General features: G+C 53.6%; 1 protein-coding gene across 5 annotated transcripts in view; it reads left to right on the top strand.

The window, feature by feature from the left end:
* The first annotated feature begins 328 nt into the window (after positions 1-328).
* The window catches only part of Pxylp1 (2-phosphoxylose phosphatase 1), a 57,439-nt gene continuing 38,022 nt past the window's right edge, over positions 329-19,745 (top strand). The window contains exon 1 of one of the 5 annotated variants that reach the window (XM_047563967.1): positions 329-348. The gene's annotated coding sequence lies outside the window, so the exon portion shown is untranslated. Of the gene's footprint in view, positions 349-636; positions 802-908; positions 1,349-4,165; positions 4,263-7,118; positions 7,353-19,745 lie in introns of those variants that run through there. The other 4 variants (XM_047563961.1, XM_047563962.1, XM_047563965.1 and 1 more) reach the window with 4 other exon arrangements.

The raw sequence follows: 19,745 nt of genomic DNA, 5'->3' as shown, positions 1-19,745 counted from the left end.
AGGTGGATTTTCAGTAGCTGACCCCGCTGGGCCGAGAAGCTAAGGCATGTGTGTTTGTGTGTGTGCACGAGCGCGCAACGCTGGCTGCGACCTCTCCAGGGTGCCTGCACGCTGTTGGGGACTGAGCAGCAGCGAGGTCTAAGAGTTGACACAGGCCGGATGTGATCTGCGCCGGAAGAGAAGCGTGGGATCGGCTTGGGGCGGGGCGGGGGGGGCACCGTGGTAAAGATCCTGACATTTGGGTCCGCGCGGCACTCGGAGGACCCCAAAACACTCACGCCCCACTCGGCAATGGGATCGGCGGCGCCAGGCCAGACATAGCTCCAAAGCACCCACATCAGGGCCCAGGTCGGTCTCCAGGCCTTGGCGCGCGTCAGCGCACTCCCAGATCCCAAGCCGAGCGTTGTGAGACGCGCAGGGACCGGCGTGTCGGTGGCCGCTGTCACTGCGCGCTGGGACTGCGCGTGCTTTCGCACCGGAGCTCGGAAGACCGGACAGTCCCTGGAGGCTGTTTAGCCTTCCCCAGGCAGCATCCTTTGCCAAATCTCTCTGCGCCCGGCGCTTGACGATTCGGCCCGCCCGCACTGCATGACTGCCTGCGGGGCGGAGCTCGAGGGCGCCCGGCGCAAGGCGGGCCGAGCCCGGAGCGCGGCGGGGTCGACAGGGGGCGCTGCGGCGGCCCGCGCTGCCCCGAGGCCGATGCGTGCCGCCCTCGCCTCCCCTCCCGCCTCGAGGAGCTGGCAGCGGGCGGCGAGCCGGGCGCGCGGCGGCGGAGCCCGGGCCGGGCCGGGACCATGGGCGGTGAGTGCGGCGCGCGCCCAGGCCCGGGCAGTTGCGGTTGGCGCCGAGCGGCGCGGGGGCGCTAGGCGACCGGGCGGGCGTCCAGGGTTCAGGGTTGGCAGACTGAGGGACGACGCGCGGGGAGGACAGAGGTGGGGACACTGGGGTGGGCTTCCAAGCATCGGGTCCGAGCCCAGCGACCAAGCTCCCTCCCCTGTCCCTGCGCCCTCCCCAAGACTCGCGCCGGGTCCCCAAGCCCCTCCCCCGCGCGCCCCGGGTCGCGGCCCCCACCCTTCGGCCCCGCGCCCCTTCTCCGAGCCCTGGCGGCGTCGAACCTGCGGGCAAATCCCCCGCTCCCGCCGGAGCCCTCGCCTCCGCCTCGCCTACCCGGTGCCTCCGGCTTCTCCCACCCCAGCGCCGCGCCTCTCCTGCGGAGCCTGCCTCCTCCCGGTCCCCGTCCCCCAGCCCGCTCTTGCTCGGCCCCCGCACTCCTGCCGCCCGATTCCAGCCGGAATTCGAGCTCCCGGGATCCCCTTTCCCGGTCAGTCCCGAACCCGCTCGTGTCCAGGTAAGAAGGCGACCACAACTTCTCCTCCGCCTTTCTGGGGTGTGGGGCTGGCACCTCGGGGCAGCTACCTGCCGCCGGCTGGGCAGCTCCGGGAGTCCCTGCCCCGCAGAGGGACCGCTCCGCGCGCGCAGGTTAACCTTCTTGCATGCTCACGTTGGGACAGTGTGTTTAGACCCCACTGCTGGCTTTTACCGGAGAACTTGAGTATATCGCGATTTTAAAAAGAAACCGGCTTTGTCACATGCAAAAAATAAATAAATAAATTTGCTCAGAGCAAGTCGCTTTTCTTTGCGGCTGTAGCTGGCTTTCAAGTTATACCTGTGGATGGTAAAGGATTAGGTGCCGGAGGACGTGGAGCCATTTTTTTCCCGCTTCAGCTATGGGGTTGCAAAGGGCACTGGGGAACGAGGCTGTCCCCGCCTGGGTGGCCACTGTCTTCGTGGAAAGGCATGGATGCTTTCTAAACAGGCAACAAGTAAAATCAGGAGGGGCGTGGATTCAGATCGGGGTGTGAATGGGGCAGTGAGGGACGGATGGCCCAGGGCCGGGCGGAGGCGGGGGTGTCTGGGAGAGTTAACAACTTGGGGACGTTTGTTGCTATTTGCAGAAGGCACGAGGGTAGACCCCGAGTGTGGAAAAGACAGTGCTGAGCCCTGCCCACCCTTTCCAATGAGACGTGACTGCAGTCGCCCTGGCAGCGCTCCTCCTCCTCAAAGGTGCCGGTGCCCAGTCCGACATCTGTGGGAAGAGGGTTTACAGCAGATGGCTTGGAAAGCCTCCTGGTCCCTGGAGAGAGGTGGCGATGCATGCTGACAGCCTGAAAGCCAGTGTGTGCACCGTCCCATGCCTTCTCAGGCTTTCATTAATTCTTGAATTAAATTAATTGCCTATTTCAGAGAAGAGGCGTGTCAGGGGTATTTCTCTTTCAGGGGCTGGCTCATGGCCAGCCCACCCTCACTGACACCTTGGGAGGCTAAATTTGGGTGCCAGGGACAAGGCAGCAACCTGGTTTTCAGAGCACAGCACTCTGAGCATTTCTGGAACTATCCTATCTGTAACTCTTTTTTTTTTTTTTTTCCTCACCTATCGATCTGCTTGAATAGTAATTAGCTCAATATTCCTTTACCATTGAATAGAAAGTTAATCAAGCGCACGCTGGGGTTCAGTAGGTTCCCTCTGAGTGTCCACAAATTTCTGTAGGCATCTCCTTCTCCTTCACTGCACGAAGCTGCTGACTGTCAGGAACCCCACTAACTAGGAGTACCTTCAGGGGTGAGATGGACCCTTCTCTGTGGCCCCAGGGCCCCAGCCTGGTACCCAGTATCTGGTATTTTACTCAGTGTTGGTTAAGAAATGAATTTCCCTCTTGAATCTGTCATGAGTCCAGAAACCACGTTTTTCCGTTGTGCCACAGTTTTCAAAATGTTATCCTTAAATTCAGCAGATTTAAATACACACATGCACGCATGCACACACACACACATGCGCACGCGCGCGCGCACACACACACACACACACACACACATGATCTCACTAGAGACAAACTCATGTAGGACAAAGAGCTCAATCTCCGTATCAGGCCTTGACAGCTGTCTATAACCTCAATGGGACTGCAGAATTTCCAGGAAGGAAATCAGTTGCCCTCATCCCAGAAGTGGAGTCGGGTGGGTCATGGGCCCCCTGAGGAGCTACTAAGGCCTAATGTAACCTAAAGGGCCTGAGCTGCAGCCTCAGCCCTCTTGGGAATCTCCATCCCTGCCCACTCCGAGGAAGCTCTCAGCAAGACAGGGCCACTTACAGAGCCCACTGGCCACTTCAGGCTGGGGAATATGAGTATACCCCACCCACTCGCTCTAGTGGGTGCTGCCTACCCCAAAGCTGCTTCCTCTGGAGGGCTGGTGCCCCTCCTGGACACTTGTCAGTAGCTTGCAGCTTAATGGGGGTGGCTGGAGGCTGGTGCCTGTGGACATGCTTTGGTCTGTCAGGGTTAGCTGTGCTCCATGGGCAAATGGAGTGAAGTCCATCTCTGCCGTTGGTGTGGAAGGCCAGCAAGAGGGAGTCGTCGGAGCCTGGGGCCAGGGCACCAGCCCTCTTTGTTCAGGAATCTGGGAAGGACTAGAATTCAGAGTGTCATTTGGCTGTGGGAACCTGCACTGCCCCTGGCTGTCTTGAGCTTATCTTTCTTACCCAGACTGCCTCTGTCTTTAGGTCTGGCTTTTACCCAGAATTCCTGCAGCTGGCAAAAATCTGTCTTCTAGAAGAGGTTTAATTAATGCCTGCAGTTCATGAGTAAGAGAGAAAGGCAGGGGGAGAGAGACTACTATCTCGAATGGCAGGAGAAAGGATGGGAAAATATTTGAGATCCTGAAAATCCAGAAGGGGAGATTTAGAGGACCTTTCTGGGGACAGGACTCTTGGTTGGTGGGCACGGAAGTGTGCCTGCATCTGGTGTGGGGGGTTACCATGAGGAGCAGTCACTGAGAGAGAACGGATGGCCCACAGTGCTGGGCTCCTGTGCTGGTCTGTAGAAAGCCTGCTGAGATTTGGGCTTGGCGGGGTGGAGAGGGCTGAGTTGTTTTCAGTGTCTGTGTGAGGGATGTGGTGCTTTGGGAATGGTGGTCTGGGGCCTGGCCTGGGGGAGCCACCTCACACCTGAGGTGCTGAGGAGAAAGCCCAGGGGAATGTCAAGAGAAGCAGCTCACTTGGTGGGTGAGGAAGACACAGCCTTCTAGTAGCAGGGGGAGCAGCTTTTGATAGAAGCAACGCCCTAAGGGCCCCTTCTTGGACCTGCTGGACAGCCTCACAGGGAGCACAGGAATCAAGGCAACTGCACATCCTGGAGCCACTGCAGGACCACATGAGGAGGCATCTGTGAGCCCAGAAGGAACTGCAGGGTCTGCTCAGGGTCAAAAAGGTAGGAGAGCCATGGTCACCTCACTGGACCACAGACCCCCCACTTCTGTACTGCACCCGTAGAGCCTGCAGGCTACTCTGACCTTCCTGGATTTTGGTTGGGGAAGTGCTTGGCTTTAGTAAAAAGATGAGTCCCTAGTGAAGGGAGGGCACCCCGGAAGCATGGAGGATGTTAATGATTAATGGGCCTGGGAAGAGCATTTGGATGGGCCTCCTGGAGGCATGGAGGAGCTCCTGAAGCCAGGAGGTGGTCTTCACCACTCCCTCCTGGCAGGGTTGACCATCCACGCATGCCTCCATCCATCCTGCACCCCTCCTTCCATCCCCCCCGCCCCCATCTGCACACAGGTTTCCCACCAGGCAAAACCACCTGGGCCGGGCACTTGGCCAGAAGAGAGGTCCTTCTGGTAAGGGAGGCTGTGGAACTCAAAAATTCTCTTCATATCCGCGATCACTTCCCACATGGACCTTCATATTCCTGTTTGCAAGGCAACCCTTTGTCATCTGGTTGCCACCCTCTCTGTCTCTATGTGCAGCCAACTTATTTAGGAGAGGTATAGTCAATAGCGTAGAAACCAGAGCTTCAAAAAACTGAGTAAGGTAAAAATCACTGCATCTGGTTTTGACCTCCCCAAACCCCTCCCCTTCCCTCCTCTGCTTCCTTTGTGGGTTCGGCCATCATCTCTACCAAAGATACAAATAGTTTGAACACTAATTGTCCTACCCCTCAATTACTTGGAGACTTGTATCTTTCCAACCAACAAAACCACACAGCTTGCTTCCCTAAACCTGCTTCATTCTTGGGTCTAGCACTGACCTTCAGAGATACAACAGTGTTGTTTTGAGCATTTTAACTACTAAATAAAATGAGGCTATTGCCTGAGAAATTTGTCATCAGCAAATATAGGAATTAGAATAACACCTTCACTGTCTCGTTAACTCTTTATGCTTCTAAAATGAAAGAGGCATTTGGATTTCAGTGGTATGGAGAAAGATTATCAAATTATCGCAGAAATGTTTGGAAACTCAGAAATAAGAATGGAAGGGTCTTACAGAAATAAACTATCATATTTTAAAATCCCAAATAGAATATGAACATATAAATTAGAACTTTTTAAAAAGTATAGACAAATATAGAAATTTTATCAGTATAGATTAGTAAGTATAGAAATCTGACTTTATTGAAATCTGTCAGTTGTCATACATTGTCTATATACTATCTGACTAGGTAGGCAACCGTATGAGCTCATTGATGAGGTGGATCCATGATCTCATTGGATCCTTCTGGCAAGTCCAGATCTACCTAGAAATGGGGAAATGAGACTTCAGGGTGGTTAAATCCTTCCCCCTAGAATTCAGATGTCCTCCACAGAGAATTAGTATGTGAACTTGGATACTGCTGCTACGGTTGCTTGATAACCAGATGCAGTCACATAGTTTTCTGAAAAGTATAGGTGGTGTCCTGCTCAGGGTCAGAGTAGGTGTTGGTGTTCCTCAGGATAGTCCGCAAGTCGGACACACAGAACTGATGTGTGGCTGAGCCACCAGAAACCCCTGGAAGGGCTCCTCGGGCTGGTGGGTGTCGGGCTGTCCTGGTGCTGCAGGTCTAGGTTTGCCTGTGTATCCAGCTCAGCGCAGTGGTGAAGGGGGTGGACTCGGAGGCCAGCTCAGCCTTTACTCCTGGATCTGCCGTCACTAGCTTGTACCCTTGGGCACGTTGCTTCTCGGTGCCTTAGTTTCCTTATTTGTAAAACTGGGCTGGTGGTAATACCTGCTTCCTGGTATTGTGAAACTGAAATGAGACAGTATGTGAATGTGGACTTAGAACAGTGCCTCACACGTGGTCTAAGCTGGAAAACTGTTAGCTCCTTTCAGTCCACCCTAGGCACCTGCTGACCACATTGTGATGATGAGTGTATGAAAGGGACAGGACACTCAGGATCTCTTGTGCTCCCGGCGAGGGATATATGTGACAGTGCAGGTGTATGTGACAGTGCCGGCTTATTCCCAGGCACTCACCTGGCCCTGGGCCGCGTGTTCTGGCCACGCGAGGCTGCGGTAAAGCCTGGAAAGCACTGACCATCATTGGGATGGGGGGTGATCTTCAACTGGTACGCACCGGTATGATGTGACCTTGCCAACTGTTTAAGACAGGTGCTCGTTTTAATTGGTGTGTGTCTGACACCTCCGGTGGTTAATGTTTCAACTGTCGCTCCTGGCCACAAGTTGTTAGCCGGAAGCAGGACGAGACGCAGTATTTACTCACCGGTGTGACAGTGCTGTTGACCGAGTGCTGCCCTGGCTGCTGCTTTAGACGGCACTTCCGCAGCTCCAGGAGACCCAGTCCTTAGAGGGAGGAAGGGCAGGTGTAGCAGCTCCCGAGGGCAGGCTGGGGGGAGCCACAGGCGGGAGGGCAGACCACCTCCTTCACCGGAGAGGCTGTGTGGAGGGGCGTGGGTCCACCAACTGGTCCTGGAAGGGAGGCCCTTGCTCCATGCATCCTCCAGGAGTGGCGTGGCAGCCTGCCTGGCCAGCACCTGCCACAGCACAGTTGGCACAGGGCCTGCGGCCGTGGGCCGTGAACCGGAGCACCGTCCCGGGCAGGCTGCATGAGCCCTTCTCCACCTTGTCAAGCCTGGCTCCTGCACCCGCCCTGCCCTGGGAAACTGATGATCAGGCCTCTTAGTGGGCAGCCTGGCTATTTTTTATTCTTTTTTCATCTGCCAGGATTCAAAATGAATGAGGTTTTATTCTGTTTTTTAGTTCTTGCCCCGTGCTTGCAAACAGAGAAATGGCAAATGATGGTTGGTTTGTCGGGAGAATTGAGTTAAAGGGGCTCCTTTTGTCTGCTTTACAGATGGCTCCTCAGGTGCCTGAGCTTCTCTGGTTCCAGTCGGCCTCTTGATTTCTCGGACCCTGTCCATTTTTGTCGCCAGTCTGTCTGTCTGCCTCTCCATCCCAGTTCCTAATGGAAACCTAGACCTGAAAAATCAAAGCTTGGGCATTTATGGTTGAAGGTCACGCAGAGATTTTTTTTTTCCCCCTTTTGGGTTCTATCTTCAAGGTGAAAAATTACTGTCTTCCTGAGAAAGTAAGTATATTTTAGGAGATCACGAACGTCAGCAGGCGGGAAGATCTAAGCAAGCCTGTTCACAGAATCTCCAGCATTTCTAAGTTAGCAGCGTATGATTTTTGATTTTCTCCTTCCGTGCATCATGCTCTAGTGACTGCTGATTATCTCGAAGCGGCTGCATTAATTGATGGTGTTTAACCACTCTGCTTACAGTGAGTAATTGCAGTCGGCTTGGCTGAGGACAGCGCATTCTTTTTATTTGCTTTTTAACCTGAGAAGTATCTACTGTGGGCACCGAATGCCAGAAAGGGAGTTGGAACTCCTCATGTTGGCGCCGGCCCTCTGCCGGGTGCCACTCCCCTCTGGGACATCATGGGTCATCACAGCAAGGGCTCCCCTGCATTCTCATTATCTGCTCATGCAACTCTCCCACCGGCTTGAGTGGGGTGCTCTGGGAGGCAAGGGCCACTTCTCAGAAGCTTCAGCCCTAGAGCAATAAATAGCCCAATAAAGGTTGGATGAATAAATGATGGATCACAGCAGGGCACGTCCCTTAGACATTATGGCATTACGTGTGTTATAAGGTGTCTTCCCAGGGCTCCCGTGTCAATGCAGGAACATTCAGAGGTGAAATGATCAGATTATGAGAGCCGTAACCTAATCAGCGGGTTAGTCCATTTGATGGGTTCATAATTTGACAAACACGTGGTTAATGTAGGCAGGTGGTGTGTGGCTAGTGGAAGTAGGTCACTGGGGCTGTGCCTTTGGGATTGATATTTCTGTTCCTAGTGCCTCATACTCTCTTTGCTTCCTGGCTACCGTGAGGTGAGCAGCTTTCCTTCACCCCACCCTTCTGCCATGATGATCCGCCTCCCCTCAGGCCCAGAGCAGTGGAGTCGGCCTACCATGGACTGAACCACTGAAACCATGAGCCAAAATAAACTTTTCCTCCTCTGGGAGGTTCTTATCAGGTGTTTTGGTCCCAGCAATAAAAAGCTGACTAGCACAGTGTGTTTGGTTGCAAGTAACAGAAAGTCCTGCCTCGGAGCTTACACAAGTAGGTGTTTGCTTTTCTCCTGTGACAAGACAGACTCTTCTGTTATCCTCTCTGCCCTTCCTTTGTGGTGACAAAACGTCTGCTTCAGAAAGGAGCAGATGCCAGCCACATTGGCTCCTTTGCTCAGGAAAGCAGACATTTTTCCTGAGATGCCCATCAGACTCTCCCCAAGAGCCCCCAGCATTTCATGGCCAGAACCGCATCACGTTACTCCCAGTTAAAAGGACCATGTGAATGGTTTGCGGGCACACTGAGGAGGGCTCACTGCCCAGGCAGATGTGTTTGGTGGCTCAAACTTGCTTCATTTGCTTTTTGCTCATGCAAGTTCCAAAATGGTTGTTCCTGATGGGTGGGTGGAGGGACTGCCCTCCAGGCTCCTAGGCTGTGGTGCTCATGTACCAGCATCTTTGTGAGAACAGGCCCGAGTTGATTGACCTCAGTAGTTGGAGGTTAACCCAGGGAAGGTGGCCTTCAGCCCCCCAAGGCCAGAGGAGCTTACGAACCTGCAGAGTGCCCTCAGCTGACATCCCTAAGTTCCTCTCCAGCCCACCCAGCTCACAGCTGGAAGGGAGAGTGGCGTGACCTCTGATTCCCACTCTAATCCATTGAGAAATATTTCCCCACTAATCCCTGCTAATATTTCTCAGTACACATTGATGAGCAAGTGATTGATCTGTTGCCTTCTTCTTCTTCAGTTGTTGTGGGTTACCACGACAGGTGTGCTCCATCCACAGCGTCCCTGGTCCCCTCCCTACCTCCCCTTCTTCCTACACACACCTGCTGAGCCCTGATGCTTACTCTGCTCTGTGTTCCCCCAGCCCTGGGGCAGGCAGACAGGGAAGGTCACGTGAGCCGTAGTGTTGCTGAGTTTTGTGGCAGGGGTAGGCTCTAGGGGACTGAGGTTACTCTGCACTGTTGGACATCACCCAGGCTTGGGTTCCAAGTTGACCTGAGTTTAAAGATGAGCAGGAATTAACCAGGTCAGGGAAGCATGTGGGCCAGGAGAGTGAACGAGGCACAGACACTGAGTCACAAAAAGGGGCACTTGAGGTTCTTGCAGCCCAGTGTGCCAGAGCTGGGGCGGGCTGGTGGCCACTTATCCAGCGCCACTGGGCACTAGGGCCTGAGGGCGCAGCAGTGGACAAGACAGGTGAGGACCCAGCCCCAGGGAAACTCAGGTCTAGGCTGGATGGGGCAAGGCTGTGGAGGGGCTGGGGCCTGAGTCTGAGGAGGGAATGGCCGCCATGGTGGACCCTGCTCTGAAGGATTTGCTGAGGGAGGCTGAGTAGGATGTGGGCCCTGTGGCGTGGGCTGTCACCTCTCATGCCCCATCCCTGTGTCTCGGATTTCTGTCTGGTGCTTTGCCCAGGCATTACTCAAGCCGTAAAAATAGAGTCTGGCACCAGGGCCCCAGCGTGAAGTTGGTGAGGAGGGCTAGAACTGTCACCACATCTCAAGACACTTGCCAGGGAGATTTTGATGGTGCACTTTCTTGGAACCCAGGGACGAGGTTCTAAAGTTGGCCTGCAGTGTTTTTCTTGCTTGGACTCATACCAGTGCTTCTGGCCGCTCGCTCAGACTGTGTCCTGATCGTGCCTCTTGCCACTCCTGCCCCAGGCTCAAACACCGCCCCCACCAGGGGCACGTGGAAATGGACATTTAACCCTGACACCTGCCACGGAGGGCCCACCGTGCTACAGACTGGCCTGCTTGGAAAGGCAGTCATCTCCATGGGCCCATTACGTGCCGGCCTGCAGTCCCTCAGGTGGTCCACATCCTACCCACAGCAGGTGACTCCGGCCAGCACCGTAGTCAGCACCTCCTAAGGTAGTCACAGGTCCCGGCAGCTCTGGGGACAGTTTTGTCCTCCCTTTCCCCCGGGAATTGAGGGCTGAGCCAGGGTTTGGCAAAGCTGTCGGCTGCCTTCCTGGGGATGAACAGCCCTGAGGTGGCTTCCTTCATTCTCCCTCCCAGTCCTGTTTATGATGGTGGACTTGACCATGCGTGGGGACGGGGAGCTTCTGCTAGTCTCAGCCAAGGGCTGAGTGAACAGCTCTGTGCTTCAAGGTAGGTTAATCCAAATCCACAGACAGAGACTGACCAGTCCAGTGGTGTTTATTGAGGGTCTTGGTTCAGGTGCCGTAGGGAATGTGTGTAATACTGAGGGACAGGAGCATCCTTACCGTCCCGGGTGTTTTCCTGTTACATACCCACCCCCCAATGCCAGCTCCGTGAGGTAGGTGATGTCCACTAGAATATAATCCCCGTCGGGCAGGGATTGGGACCAATCTGGGCTACTAATCTCCAGCTTCTAGCAGATGCTCAATAAACATGTGTTGAGTGAATAAATAAAATCACCGTTTACAGGTAAAGCAACTGCAGCTCAGAGAGATAAAGGAACTCGCCCGAGTTGGAAAATGGTGGACTAAAAGGCTTGGACCTGGGTCCCAGAGAGGTCCCATCTACTGTGACTCAGGACCCCAGCCCCATCACCAGTCTTCGCCAGGCCTCCCAGGTGTATAACGAGGAGCTCTGAGCCCCCAAATGTCAGGGCCCAGGAGGCCAAGGGTGCCTTCTTGCTGCCACTCAAGGACAGGAGGAACCCACAGGAGCGGATCCCTCAGCAGCTGGGGAGTGACAGTTCCACAGTACCACCTTTGTCCTGCTGGGCCAGTGCCCAGAGACGGTTGGTGCTCCCTACGCCTGTGGGAACCCATTCTGGCCCCAGCTGTCCTCCGCCCTGTTCCCTGATGAGCCACTGCACGAGGGTGTCATCGACAGCACCCGCAGGCGGGCTTCGGCCCCCTGCCTCTGTGCACTGTACGCCGTGACCCCCGGAATGTCTGTGCCAGCCGGCCAGGCCCACGACAGCCCCGCCCTTGCAGTTTCTCAGTTTCTGCTCTTTCCTCGGCCCTTTCTGGTCTTCCCAGTACCAAGTGCCCCGGGGCCCACCCTGCAGGCCCCTGGAGCCTTAGTCTGCTTGGTGCAGGTTCTGCAGGTGGGAGGGGCTTCCGCACCAGGCCCCTCCCCGCGAACCCCAGCTGTTCTGTGGTCATCTGAATGACACATCAGGCTCCGCGAGTTTTGAAAGGGGGGACTGTCTAAAAACCACTGGGCTCTTTACAGCTTGTCATGTGCCCTCTTAGATCTTGCTTTACTACATTGTAAAAATTATTATTTAAGTCAGGCATGGCGGCCCACCCTGTAATCCCAGCAACGTGGGAGGCTGAGGCAAGAGGATTGCAAATTCAAGGCCAACCCGGACAACTGAGAAAGACCCAGTCTCAAAATAAGAAATAAAAAGAAATGGAGATGTAGCTAAGTAGTGGAGTGCCACTGGGTTCAATCCCCAGTGTCACAAAATAATAATGATGATGAATTTTATTGTTTTTTTCCTGATATAAAATTAGCTACATGTTCAAAAAAAATCTGGAACATGCAGAAACACGTAAGTGAGAAAATAAGTCTTCTAGTTTCCACCACCTTTTTACAGTGTGGCCAGCCAGGCTTCCATCTTGCAATTTGTTCTAGAGAAAATTTAAGATTGCCTGAAATCACAGCCATAACCACTCCTGATACTTACGGTGAGTTTTCTCTTTCCAGTGTTTTTCCTTGTTTTCTTTTTCCTCCCCCAAATGTTACTTTTTAAAGTAGCAATTATTTAAATTCATTTTTAAAACTAGCACTGGGTTCGAAATTCTATAGAATACACAAATAAGAAGTCCCACTCCCTTCTCTGCCTCAAACCACTCAGCCCAGACTTTATACCATATTCCTTTATAACTTAATTGAGATCAAACTGTGCACAGTGTTATAGCTTACACATAAGCTATAACAATATAATGTCGTTTATCATGTACTACTTATTACACAAGCAGAGCATTAAAAATAGTAACTACTGAAAAGTCCTTTACACTCCACAGAGACCACTGTTAATCTGGGGACCGTGTCCTGCCATATCTCTTTTCTGTAAGCTTGCCTGTTTTCTGAAAACTTACACGTGTGTATTAGACAATAGAGGGCTGGGGATGTAGCTCAGTTGGTAGAGTGCTTGCCTTGCAAGTACAAGGCCCTGGGTTCAATCCCAACACTGAAAAAAAAAAAAAGATAGACAATAGGGCTGGGCATGGTGGCACACACCTGTAATCCCAGCGGCTAGAAGGCTGAGACAGAAGGATCGTGAGTTCAAAGCCAGCCTCAGCAACTTAGCAAAGCCCTAAACAACTCAGGGAGACCCTGTCTCTAAATGAAATCTAAAAAAGGGCTGGGGTTAAGCACCCCTGGGTTCAATCTCTAGTATCAATTAAAAGAGAGAGAGAGAGAGAAATGCCACCTGAGTTTTAAACATGCATTTCTCTCCATCTCCAGAGGTCCTGGGAATGAGAAGTAATGGGAAAGAAAGGAAAGTAAGGGAACACTCTGTGCAGAGAATTGGTACAGTAATTAGGAGCCAAATTAAAATCTGAAGCGGAATTTTGCTCGGGGTTCATCCCTTACCTGGTCGGCAAGGAAGGGATGTTCCCTCACATGTGACCAAAAGCTCTTACTGTATGTGGGTCCTCTACCCTCTGTGAAGCGCTGGGAAGCTTGTCCCTGTGCGCCACTGTGGAAAGTGTCTGGCTTTCCTCGCTCTTCTTTGGGCAGAGCGATTCCAGTGGTTTCAAAGCATTTAATATTGGCGGAAGCATCTGAGAGGCAGTGTGGGACTGTGGAAGTCTGTCGAGCTGGCAGCTGTGTCCCAGAGCCGGCTTCAAGTTCTCACTCCTCCCCAAACGACTGTGTAAACCTGGAAAAGACACTCAGCTTCTTTGGTCGCCCGGGGTCTGTGCGTTGCAGAGGACCTGGGTGCGAGTGGGTTTGGAAACCACAGTGGAGCGCGGGCTGGCAGTCAGAGGTTAGTTCCAGCTCAGTATTAAAGAGAGCTCTCGAAGAACTAGCACCTTCTAATAGTGGGCTGGGCAGCTTGCCCGTGTTCAGAGGTGCTCCGACAGGCGGTCAGCCTGCTCTGGACCAGCCTTTGTGCAGCAGCGGGGACATGCTCCCTAACAGGCACCAGCCCTGCTGTCCTGTGCCTCCGGATCAATCCCAGGAGACAGCCAGCAGTCTGGCATCCCAGCGCCGTCTCATGATTACGTAATGATAGTCCCTAGAAGTGTCATGAAGGAGAAATACAGAATGACTGGAGAGGGTGACACAGGCTGCTGCTCTCCTCAGGGGAGTTCAAGGGCAGGTTCCCTGAGGAAGTGACCTTTGCACTGGGATTGAAGGATGGCGGAGTCAGTGAGGTGGGACTTGGAGGGACAGAGGAGAGGCAGAGGAAGGCAGGGATGGCGGAAGTGAGCCTCTGCTTCCTTCCTTCCACAAATCCTGATTGAGCACCTGCTCTGGACCAGGTGCTGCTCTGGGCATGGAGACACAAGTGTGGAGGACCAGACTGACAAAGTCCCCAGAGAGGACAGAGGGCCTCGCGGAGCTCACTGCTACGACATAACAGATCATCCCCAGAGGCGTCGTTTCTCTCATGTCCTCATTGTCTGGAGGTAGATGGGCCCAGCTGCTGTTGCCCCTCAGAGCTGCAAGGTGGGACAGCTGGGTCCAGGAGGGCATCCCTCTCTCTGGGTGGCCTCTATTGTGGTTCTCCAGTGTGGTGGCTTCAGAACTCCAAAGCAAGTGTCCAGAGAGGTGGCTGCACTACGAGAGGGGCTTTCACCTCCCTAGGCAGTTCCAGAGAGCCACAAATTTCTCCATCCTAGGTTCTTTTTTGTGGGGGCTGATGCCCTTGTGGGCTGGCATCCCAGCAGACTCTCTGCCCCTACTTGATAGACATGCATGGACACAGGCTCCAAGTCCCCAAGGAGCAAAGCTCTTCTGTGAGGCTGAGAGATGTCGAGAGTGGGAGGGGGCGTGGGGGGGGGGACTTGAGGTGAGGCTGTACCTGCAGGTTTGGCCTTAGAGGCCTTGGCCCCCGAGTGGTTGGTTGTCATCGCTGGAGCGCTGGGCAACTACCAGAGGGCCCGGAGGATTGTGGATGGCATTTCTTTGGGGAAGAATAAGATTTTGTGTTATGTTTTCATCTGTTAGAATGATCTGCCTTACCAAAGAATATTCCCGGCTCTAAGAAAGGAAGCTGAGATCTCCACCAGATTGAATCACGTAGACCAGGATCAGTGCCGCGGCAGCCTGTGGTTGATTATCACAAAGATCACAAAGTCAGTGGGCAGAGTCAACCTCCTGTGACCAGCAGAGTTCAGTGAGTTACCGAACACAGTTGACAACAGATAGACCTCCTGCTGTGGCTTCCTACACTGCACACGGTAGTGCCCCATGGTAACCTGGCAGGAGTGCTCTTTGCCCTTTCAACCTCCTGTGAACAGTAGCTGCCGTGGCTTCCCACACTGTGCACAGAGGTGCCCCATGGTAACCCGGCAGGAGTGCTCTTTATAATAAGAACATGTAGAAACTCAATTTATGAGAGTAAGTACTGGCTCATTTATCCCGAGTTTACGCAAGCTGGTGACTTATTGAGGATCACGGCGGCCCTGTTGCTTTGCATTCTGGACATCACTTGTGGCGAGTTAAATGCTATCGACCTTGAATCTTGTGTTTCATTGTCGCTCTGACCTAAGCCCAGTCCAAGTGCTGGAGCTCATAACAGCGTTACTCCTGCCTCACTGGTAGGGGCTGGGACGAGGTAACACTTCAGGTTCCTTCCCAAACTGTGCGGCTGCCAATCTGTGCCACAGAGCTCTTAGCTCTCTTTGGGCTCTGCTTCTCGCTTTCTTAAATGCAAAGGAGTCACACATAGTTTGGAGAGGGTCAGGGCATCCTCAGGCATCAGCACCCAGAGTCCCTGCATCAGCCCCTCCCTGGCCTCCCCAGCAGGTGGCCGCCTGGGCTTGATCACCTGCAGGGGCACAGGAGGGCTCGTTCGGTACTCACCACACTGCCAGGGAGGCGGTAGCATTCCCAAACATTTTAAGGGCACAGAGTTCCTGCCCACGGGCACTGGGAATGATAAGGACTCAGGGCTCCCTGTCACGACACCTTGTGTGGTCTGCAGTGAGCACAGGAGCCGCCAGAGCTCTGTAAGTGAGCTCCCCGCCTGGAAAAGTCTTCATCAGACCCAACACCTTGCAGTGGCCAGCACGAGCTCTCCCGTCCACGGCTCTGCCACCCCCGTGCCCACCCAGAGCAAAATCCCATCTCTGAGGTACTGTAACATAGGAACGCAGGCGTCAGAAAACCTAAGTGACCTTGCCAACCCACGCGCTCGCATGTCCCTGATTGGCATTGTACGTCCGTGATTCTCAGGAATTTTTTTTTTTTTTTTGCCTTGAAAAAATGTGATTTTTATCACCCCGACCTTTATTATATACCACTTGCGTTTCCAGTTTTGCAGCCTGCCTTATTTCATCCCTGTGTGTGCTTTCCTTGACATTTGAAGAAACTTTTTTAATTGACACAGTTTGCTTGCAAAATAAAATCTTTTAAAAAAAAGTTATATTTTTAAAGCGGCTTGGTGGGGAGGAAGTCAGGCCAAGTGCGCGTCCCCCGCTTTGCCGAGGGACTCAGGGATGCTCTCAACGTGCTAAAATAAGAACTCCAGTTTCAGGCATCTCCGCTTCTACGACTTCAGAAAGAGCAAGCGCGGGGCGGGCGGGATGCAGCCTTCTTCCCAAATGTCAGAAAAAATAGCTGAGCAAAAACGCTGGCTCGAGGGAGTTCTTTTCAGTCTCTTCTGGCCCTGAGACACGACCAGCTGCCATGACAAGTTTCTTCTAGAAAAAAACCTCAAAGGAGAGAGTGGTTGGATTAAAAAATAAAGGGGGAAAAAAAAACCTTTAATCTTTCATGAATTTAAAATTACGAAATCTGCAGATGATGGGCTCCAAATCCTTTCAGGCAAGGAGTCGTAGCTGAATAATTCAGGGTGCATGTTACAAAACCTGTACATCGTGGGCCAGAAGGTCTGGGTAGGAGAGCCCGGGCGGGTGCCGGGTGCTGCTCTGCCCCACGTCCTTGCTGACTTCACCTGGGCCAGCGGCACTGATGCTTTTCAGACATGTAATCATGACCGTGTAGGCGCCGATTGCTAGATTGCTAGTGCCGGGCCTTCATCAGATGACTGGGCTTCGGAATAATTTTTTTAGAATAATTGCGCATGTTGTCAGATCTTGCCGGGTTGTGGGTTGTTGCTGAAATCCCTTTGGTCCCCCGATCCTAACAGAGCCCTGATTCCGTTCAGACCCCACCAGGAGGTGAATCTTTGATCCTTGTTGGGGTCCTTTCCCAGGGATTGGTTTGGGCCTGGGCACGTGACCTCTTCTGCCAGAGGAATCTGGTGGAGGGGCTTCTGGGAAGGGTCCCCTGCTTCTGATAGAGAGGAGATGCCCAGGACTGGCCCTTCTGCCTCTGCACACTGCCAGGTATGGCTGTGATGCCCTGGAGCGTGGCCACCACTCTGTGACCTTCGAGAAGCCAGCCTGGGGACCGGACAAGCACAGAGGGTTGCCAGGAGCACAGAGGTAGGAAGGCCTCGGCTTCCCAGCGATGCCTTAGAGCTGCTCAGTTAGCCCAGCCTGGGCTGCCCTGCCACTGGCTGGTAATGGAGCACGTCCATGAGCCTCTCTGGGTTCCCCAGGTGTCCTGTTATCTGCAGCCAAGCAGTCTCATGGGCGTGTGGATCATTTAAGCTAGAACAAAAAATGAAGTTCAGTGGGGACAAAGGTTTCCATGGTCATGACACATTTTTCTCCGATCTAAAAGTGACTCGCAGCTCAGGCAGTGACGGAGCCTCTGCCTCGTGCCGCTGCTCATCACAACTGCAGTTTATTCATCACAGGTCCAGAAGGAGCCATGAAGGGGACCAGTGTGCTGAAGTGCTGATGGCCAGCGCTGGGTAGGGAGGGCTGCTTCAACAGAAGGGAACTGGCAGTGGCTTTGCAAACCTGTCAAATGGGTTTTTCTCTCACAGAACAGCTGGAGCTGGTAGGCGGTCGAGGAGATGGGCAGCTTGGTCCCAGTGATCATCCAGGGTTCTTCTCTGTGGTACACCAGGATGCTGTCTCTCGTCCCTAAAGCTACATGGAATCACCATGTAGCTTCCGGTTACAACTCATTGGCCGGAACTCGATCGGGTTGCCCACAAATAGTTGCCAAAGAGTCTGGGAAATATTACCTCTAGCTGGATGGCCGGTCCTCTCACTAAAACCCAAAGGATTCTGTTCATAAGGGGATTCTGTTCTATTCATAAGTGAGCAGACACTGGTGACCGTGGCATCTGCCACACGGTGTGTCTGAGAAAAGCAAGGACAGGACTCTGTGAGTGGGAAGCAGAGGTGTGAACCTTGCCGGCCAGGTTCTCTGTGCAGTCTGGGGCCTTGTGCCAGCGCTGACCTGTTCTGTCCTCTCTCCAGGTCAAGGACTTGAGCCAGGTGATGTTTAAAATTCTTTGAACTCTGACCCTCTCTGGCATTTCCAATGGGTGTTCTATTGCTGGAATTGGGAGAGAGGACACTTAACCATTAGAGAAGTCACTGCTGACGCTTGATGAAGAGCTTGTTAGCAGCTGGGTTCCGTGCTGTGTGCCTTACACCTAGTGACCCCACTCGCCTTCACACAGCCTCTGAGACAGGCCCCACAATCGTCCCCATGTCACAGAAGGGCACTGTGCACCAGGAAGGGGCTGAGCAGGGTTCCACCCAGCCCCCTGACCTCTGGGCTCACTCTCAAAGCTGAGTGGGAAGGACTGGGGAGTGAGGTGGGATTTGTGGGGTGTTGCCAGACCCCAGGAGGTCCTGAAAGCAGGGCCAGGAGCCCTGGGGCCCAGTGCTCCTATATCCAGGGCCTGCTTGGGGACCAGTCTGCAGCATTGACCAGAACACCCCTTCTACACTGGTTCCCTCCTAGCCCGGAGGTGGCCATCACCCCTTTGTTTTACATGTGACAGTGACGTGGGTTACATCACCTCTCACTGTCCTAGGGTGGAAGACAGAGCAGAGTGTCCGGGGGAGGGAGCCCCTAGGAAGGTCATCTGCTCCTCTCCGTTCTTCCTGAAGGAGGCCAGGTGCTGGGAGGAGGCAACCCTGGCCCTAGGACACAAGGGTCAGTCCCTCAAGCTGGCACTACTCAGTGGCATGGCTGCGGAGCCCCTTCCTCTTGTTCCAGCCTGTGAATCAGTCAGCTTTGTGCCCGGAGGGACTCCTGGAGGAAACTCGAGTCCGCGAGGATGTGGTCTGGTAGCAGGCCTTGGTGGCAGTGGGTCGGATGGCCTGGGGAGAGGGAGGAGGCCCTGGCAGCCCACACAGGTGGGCGTGGGCCACAGGTGAGCCCTGGCCTGGGAGGAGCGCACCCAGACAAGACAGAGGCTCCCAGGCCCCTCCCCGTGTGGCCTCTGGGCAGCTGGCTGTCCCCAGACCCAGCACCGGCCTGCACGTGTTGCTGCTGGGTGCGGGGTGGACCGACTCACCTCCCTCTGGCTCTCCCACCAGCAACTCTCAGCACAGTTTGACCTAATGGCGCTTCTTTGGTTCATGTTGCTTTTGTAAAATAGAGTCACAAAGGCACCAGCTCCGGTCTGCTCAGGTCAGCTGTGGCCTTGCCTCTTCAGGAAACCTCCCTGCTGTTTCCTAGCCTGGGTACGGGCTCCGCGGTCCCTCTCCCGCTTCCCCTGGGGCTCTGCTCTCTTGTGGCCTAACGGCCTAAAGACCGTCTTGCTCATTTCTTCACTGACCAGACTGTGAACTTCTTTTTTTTTTCCCTCAATTGTTTAACCTTTTAAAACTGTAAAAACAAAATAAAATAAATAACCCTTGAACTCCAGACCCACAGAAGCAGAAAGGGGCACATAGTGAGCTGCAGGATCCCTCAGCCAGCTTCCGAAGCTGCCAACCATCTGCATCCATTTCTCTCCATCTTTTTGTCTCCTCACAATACCCTCTGCCCCTGGAATATTTTAAAGCACATCCTAGATCTTGTATCAATTGTTCTACAAACACTTTAGTGGATTTCAGCTATGACCTTAAGATGGCAAAAATTTTAAAATGCCCCCTATTGTGTGTCCTGTGTCCTGACCACTTGCGATGGTTTCTGACACCATGTGATCTTGAATCTACTGAATGAATGAATGAATTGGCTTCTACTTTTAGAACCAAGCCTGCACATTAGCTGGAGACCCTCAAATGTAAATGCTGTGGGTTCACTGCCCCCCCATCCCAGGTGCCCATCCACTGCCTGGGATTTCCAGGAAGCTTGAAATCCATCCATCTTCATCTGGCTTCAAGGTTGGTTTATTCTTAGACAAGCATCTTTGATTTTGCAGTTAAACTCCACTCTGAGGTGACCTTGAAGAGAGA

This window comes from Sciurus carolinensis, chromosome 9 (assembly GCF_902686445.1).
Source record: "Sciurus carolinensis chromosome 9, mSciCar1.2, whole genome shotgun sequence".
NCBI lineage: Eukaryota > Metazoa > Chordata > Mammalia > Rodentia > Sciuridae > Sciurus > Sciurus carolinensis.
Note: the sequence above shows the minus strand (reverse complement) of the source record. Positions and strands in the feature narration are given on the sequence as shown.